Here is a 6,918-nt window from a genome sequence, read left to right as displayed (position 1 = left end):
GCCCCATCTGAAATTCAGCAGCAGAGCGAGTCCTCTGCTTTAGCATGGAAAAGGCTCTTCAGACAAGCCTGGTTGTCAGTGCCAGGCATATGCAGGAACAGCATTTTGAGTTCCTTTTGCATCAAGCTTCTGTACAGAAATCTCATTCCTGGAGACTGTCTTTAATTCTGTGATCTTATATTTGAAACAAAAATGGTTTTAAATCCCTTCCATTTGCTCAGTGGTTTCAAAGCCCAGAACATACACTCGCTATGTGCTGAGAAGCAGAAAAGATAAATGGAAACCCTTAGAAATACCTAGAGTGATTCAATATTATTCTGTGTTTCTCTTGCATTTATTTTAAACCTATATTTTATTTTCCTTTGCTCCCACAAATACCATCTGTGCATCTGGGCGGGGTATGTGCTCAATCTGGGAAATGTGCCTTACCAGATTCCGTCAAACGCCGACTGCCAGCTCCGCATAAACTGTGCTGGCTTGGTCCTTGTCACACAGCTCTTGCATTTCTCTGGTCCCTGCCCTGTAGAAGTGCACCTTGCCTGCTGTACAGCTGTGAATTTTGAAAGGTCTAGCAAAGGAGAAAGAGTGTGGAAATTGAATTTATTACTCAGCTAAACGGAATTTTCACCTTCTAGAACATGCGTGTGGATTTCAGCCTGCTAGTATCAGGCTCTCTTGCAAAATCACTGAATGAGGTAACCTGTAACTGATGAAACAACTGTTATCAGCAGGTGTGCTCCCTTTGACCTGGGGAAAGTACAGAAAGGGCTGCTCCATGTAAAAGGAGGTCAAACCATCAGCTTCTATGCTTCATTTCTGTTTGTTATGTTCCTTATTCCCACCACCAGTCTTGGGCAACTGGAGAAGCTACAGGGTTTCTTCTCTCTGCTCATTATTGCTGGCATTTTGTGTTCCTCTCCCAGGTACATTGTGTATCTTTGAGGTAGATCTAACAGTTGACCATGAAGCACCTCAAGATGCCAGCTGACATAACCTGGTTAGCTGATTTAATCTCTGGGGGAATTTCATGGACTGCTTTGGTTTCAGAAGTGCAAATCTGAGCAATTCCTCAGTTAATTTTAATACTTACAAGCCTTTGGACAGATTTACTTTGTGCTGGTTTTCCTGGCTGCAGACACATACACTGAAGGCACTGAATTGTTGGGAGAGATGATGACTGGTGAAGAGCTCTGAGCTAGGACTTGCCGTTTGATCATGACTTTTTGTCCTGTCACAATGAAGAAAGTGTTTGAAACTATAAATGATACATTAAACATTTCCTGGAATTTTCAGAAACAAGTATGTGTCTGAGCTTCACCGCCTTCGAGGTATTTATTTCAAGAAGCTGGGTCAATGTTTCTGTAAGTGATGGAATTACTTGTCATCAAAATACAGAAGAAGAAAAGCCTGGGTTCTTAACTCAAATCACTTTGGGGTTTGGAAATATTTTATTTACCTGAAGCTGATTATTGCTTAGATGTGTCTATTCATAATTATTTACAGAAACAAATTCAATCTAGGTTTTTCATGGAAAATGCTTGTAATGTATGTCTTTTCTAAGAGGGAAAAATAAAAAGCAGAACTTTTAGAATATAGTTTTTAAAATGTTGTCTGTCATTATTCAAGCTAATGGAATTTTCATTTCAAGGTTGAAGATTAAGAACTTTTCATTTTTCCAAATGTTGTCCTGCCAACTTAGATGGCACTCTCTGAAGGGTTGTATTGACATGTGTTAAAATACTCTTATGATTAAATATCTCTGGCTGTTGGACACTTAGAAACCTAATAGCTCTTTGTGATTCCCTTTAAATGATATTCATGCTTCCAAATCTTGATTAGTGACTCCCACTCATAGATTCTGAAGGCTAAAATAGATCATTAACTCCTTCAGCCTGACCTCTAGTGGAAAGGATGCCATGGCGTGGCTGCCCTTCTGCTGAGGTTAGTTCAGCATGACTTCCAGAAAGGTGTGTGATCCTCACTCAGAGACTTTGGAAAACAGGCACTGATTCACTCTTTTCTATGACATTGGTTTTCTCTGGTGTATATGCACATAAACTTAGGCTTTAAACGCAACATAGTTTGTTTTTGTTGGCTTCTTTTTTGTTGTTTTTGTGGGGTATTTTTGCTTGTTTGTTTATTTTTATTTTTTTTTAAATTGAGGTAGTTCTTATTACATTATTGCAGTGCAAGGTGGAATATGAAATATTTTAATCAGAAATTTTCCTCCTATGAAGCATTCTGCTCCAATTTAGCAGTGATCACATAATCTCCACAACTGAATGCTTTTGCACCTGGTTCTTTCCTGGTGGGCCCTGGTGTGCATCACCACTGACAGCATCATTCTTTTATCTTTTATTCTCATATATGGGAGAACTTAGAGAGAGCTTAAGAAGAGGAACCTGTCTTTTTACTACCAAAAACCAAAAAGAGACAAAAAGAAGACTGTTTGTTATATGGGTACTGCTTGTCCAGTGAGGGGGAGGAAATTCAGAAGGTACTGTCAGTCCTGTAGAAAAAATGAGGAGAAAAAAGAAGAGAGAGAGCTGAAAGGAAGGAAATGATAGCTTAGAACAGCATCAAGGAGCAAACTGGATGAAGACTGGTAGATGAAGTGTGATGAGAGAGGAATCTTTCTGCTTTATAACATCGCTTTACTATCTCTTTAAAACAAATTCATTTTAAAGAATGTTTTTCTTGGTGTATCCAGTCATTAAATATCTGCAAAGAGGACTATAAATACCTCAAATCAGGATGGAGAAGAGCCATGGGCTGTGTAGCTAATTCTGTTTAATCAGTTGCCTTAAGGCACCTGTGGTACATAGACCACTGCAGTGGGAGGTGGCACTTGACATTGTGTGACCCCAAAATGACATCACACCTGCAACAGGCAAAGGACAATTATTCCTTTTTGCCTGGAAAGTCTTATATGGCACTTACTTTCAAATTTACATAAAACAATTGCTTTTCACTAGAATGCTTTCATGGAAACCAGAAAGGACCTTCAGAAGGGTGAGTTTGGGAGGTGGGCAGGAAGGCATCAGCTCTGGAGGTTGTTTTTCTTGGAAAAAATTCTGAGCTTCTTCTCTTTAACCCTCACTGTGGGAGCTGTAGGGATTAGTGCATGTGGAATTGCCACAGAAGTGCTCAAGGTAAGTTTAAAATCCTTAGTCTCTAAGTAGCTAAGAGACCTAAATAATTGCTATAAAGGTAGAACTTAATCTGCTTCCTCTTCTGATAGAAAGTGACACTAAAACCCCAATTTTCCTTACAGAGCCTGCAGTTATGTTCTAAGTGTGCATGACCGCCTCATTTATTTAATACTGGCACCTGTACAGTGGAAAGTTGTTTATTATGGGATTTTCACATCAGACCAGGTGTGGTCCACCTTACAGGCTGCATTTTTCAGAGAGTAGAGCTGGCAACTCTCATGTGAGAGCTCTTTCTGTACTCTTGAAAGGGTTTTTTTCACAGGAATCAGTTTGTTGTGAATACTCTGCTTCTAAAGCTAGTTGGGACCATGTAGCTCATGACCTTTTGTTGTCTCTCTAGCAATTTGGAGTTTGCTGTTCTCTCCTTTTCTCCAGCTGGGAGAGGGTTCCAGTGCTGCTGCTCTGCCTCATTAGCTGACAGACAACTTATTCCACTAATTTTGCAAGAGTACTTCGTGGTGATTAGAATGACACTGTTGATATAAGCGGTAAACACTAAATTTTATCCTTTTTCTCATCGGGTGAGCGTTCAGAAGTTTTGTCAGACTGAAATTTATTTTGGTGCTTGGCCCTTGGGTTGAGTTTGATGTACCCACTTTCAAGGTAGATGAAATTAGTTCTGCAGGTCCTCTTGGTTTTCCTGGGGATGATTTTGCAAGTGAAAGCCACGGTACAGTTTCCTTATTAAAATCTGGGGTTCAATGGCAGCATTGTTTGATTATGGCACTTTCATTTAGATTCAGTTCATTTAGAGGAATCCAGCATTCTCCAAGAAAAGCAGACTCACAGTTATTCCCACTGTAAGTGGGAATGTGAGTTAGAAAAGGGTACAATAACCAGATCTTTCCTCTCTCTTATTTACCAGAATATTCCCTTTCTGTTATGTTGAAAGTCTTCCCTTCAACCTTTCCTCGTTCCCAACGAGAAGCCAGCAGTTACCTCAGATCCATGGGAATGGCAGTAGGTTTTTCTTCCCTCTCCTTAATTTTGTGAGTGGTACCACTAGATGTCCCTCTTTGGCTTTTTTTATTAGGATTCAAGACTCGACCTGTGAAGAATAAAGTAGCTGCGCTCTGCATCTCTGGCAGATTAAGTTGTAAGGGGAAAATATTTTGCTAGATTTAAAGAAGACATTTATAATAGATATTAAGACAAAAGAGTGTTTCTGTACAGTAAACTTGTAGTAAAAAAAACTTTATGGAAAAAGTGACCTTTGTGAAAACAGAATATGTAACCCGTGGCAGAAACATTAGAATGTTTTGTATTGTTTTGCTTTTCTAAATTAACAAGGCACCAGGTAACTGCAACATCTGAATTCTTCTGCTGAGGTTCCTAGAGAATGATTCCATTTTTATTTTAATTGCCTGGTATTGTTTTTGATAAGTAAATACATTTTAAAATTTGTATTTAACAGTAAACTGAATGGGACTAAGGCTGTTCAAAAACTTGAAGTGAGTAAAGAAGCAGAAATAAACTCAAAAGCTGTGTCTGTCTGCCACAATATCCAGAGCAGAGACTCAGCACAAATAGTTTACTTCAAATTACCTTGATAGTTACAAAATTCGACTTGGGAATTTAAAGGTGCTGTAAAAAATGTTGCTTGTATTTGAAAAAACTGGGATGCCCTATAAAGCAATGTGTGCACAGCAGATTTACTTGTCACACAAAATGCCAGGGAAGTGGTGGGGGGCATCTTTGAGTGATCCACTTGGCACAGAGGTGGAGTACACTGTCAGCATAATGAATAGGAGCTGGCTTGGTGGATGGAAAATATTTTAAATTGAGTTTTTATTTAATGGATTTGAACTTTTCATGCCCAATTACCTTTTTGCTGAAAGAGAACAATAATAATAATAATAATAATAAAGTGCAAAGGTTCAGTTTCATTCTAGAAATGGGGAAATGTGCTTGGAGAGCTGTCAAAAGGCACAGTCAGATCTCAGGAGCATGGAGCAAGGTAACTAATGCTCTGGAGTGAATGCCCATCAACTCCTTTTGTGGCTTTATGTGTCCTTGTCAATGGTAATGTGGCAGAATGGGATGAGTCATGTACAGGGACAGATGGCAACAAAGAGTTGGTTAAAGTCAGAGAAATAATGTCCTTGCAAGGGGCTTTATATTATTTCTTTAATTTGTCCAGTTAAGTCTTGTAGGTGCATGAATTGTGGAGGAATCCACCCTCCAAAACAAGCTAGCAGGATTTAGAGAAACTATTCCAGGATATACATAAAGAAATCTTTCCTGCAGAAACCTTAATCTAAACTTAAATCCTATAGCAGGAATGGAAGGAGGACCAAGAAAAGCAGCAATCCCTGTGAAATTCTGTAGGTCCTTTCCTTCTGAAATAACAGGCTGTTCTCAGTGAACTTCCACTGGAGGAATTTTTAACTCCAGGTACATGTACATCACTGAAGGGAAGGTTAGTCCTGATGTGTTCAAATGCACTAAATAGAAGTGTATTTTTATGGGTGTGTGTAATGAAAGAGGACACTGTATGTAAATTATCCAGTTCTCATTGCTGTGATATCTGGATACAATGCGCTGACTACAGACCTAATTCAGCAACCAGAGAATTGAGCAGAACTGTTCCCAGAACTTTCACAGGCTTTGTACCTAGACAAATAGTCTCTGTCACATTCCATTCATTTAACTAAGTATGTGGAGAATACAGCCTGCACTAAAATATTTCCTGCCAGCAACAGTGTCCAGAGAAAATACTGTATTTTATAAAATTTCAGAGAAAAAAAAAAAGCTAGATGCCACCTAACTTCAGCACTACCTCTGCTGTAACCACTCCTAGAAGTGGCTGCTCCATTGTTTGCATATTCTTGATCCCAGCAAGAGCTTTATTGACTCTTGGCCTTTGACTTGGTGTTACTGATGGCTCATATGGTGCAATCCTCAGCAGGGGACATGAGAGAGCACCACTTTAAAATAGACCCTGCTGGCCATGTGGTGCTGTTTTTGTTCTGTGCGCTGCTAAAAGGGCCACTCTCAACTGGAAATCTGGTCAATTAAAAACAAACAGCCTAAGAGGACACGTCCCCAAGTCCTTCTGCCAGTTTATGTGGGATTGCTATCAAGAGAATAGTGTTTTCCTCCTTCTCGTTGGTGGCTTTTTTATTGTCTGTGTGTGAAAGCCATGGAAATGAAAGAGTGGATATGACCAAGCCCAAAGCACTCAAAGCAAATGATCCACATTTTTTTTGTGTGTTTCAGAACTTGGGAATAAAAGGTCTTTTTTCCTTTAACTCTTTCAGTTGCTAACAATTTTGCCTGAAAATTTGCATGGAATGAACTCAGCTGTAGGATATAGCAACCTCCAAAACCAGTAAATTTAGAAACTGAATAAAGTTTGTTAAAGTTTGTATTTTAAACATAGTTTTTGAAGCAATTTTAATAAAAAGTAATTAAATTTCTCTGATTTGAGAAATCAGATTATATTCTTTTGTAAGAAATATTTTAATATTTTTACAATGGATGGATTTTGCAGCACAACTGGTGGACAGCACATATCACATCCACTGAAGACCAGGGATATCAATGCAGAAGGTACCAACTATTCAGACATACACTGAGCCCATCACATGGCTGAAATCATTTCTGAACTGCTAATTTAACTGCTGTTTCTCTTCAAAACAGAGGAGAGAGAGAGAAAATTCATGATCAAACCTGCAGTATTAAAGTCAGACTAGCAAACATACCA

The 6,918-nt window shown here is 38.9% G+C and overlaps 1 long non-coding RNA gene across 1 annotated transcript; it reads left to right on the top strand.

Moving 5' to 3' along the window:
* Positions 1-2,814: 2,814 nt before the first annotated feature.
* LOC147653820 (uncharacterized) lies at positions 2,815-6,655 on the top strand. Its single transcript, XR_015285933.1, has 3 exons — positions 2,815-3,012; positions 3,553-3,700; positions 4,246-6,655. It is a non-coding gene; the product is annotated as an uncharacterized LOC147653820 (long non-coding RNA).
* Positions 6,656-6,918: the final 263 nt, after the last annotated feature.

Source organism: Cyanistes caeruleus, chromosome 4, assembly GCF_971803275.1.
Source record: "Cyanistes caeruleus chromosome 4, bCyaCae1.hap1.1, whole genome shotgun sequence".
NCBI lineage: Eukaryota > Metazoa > Chordata > Aves > Passeriformes > Paridae > Cyanistes > Cyanistes caeruleus.
This window is presented reverse-complemented; position numbering and strand designations above follow the sequence as displayed.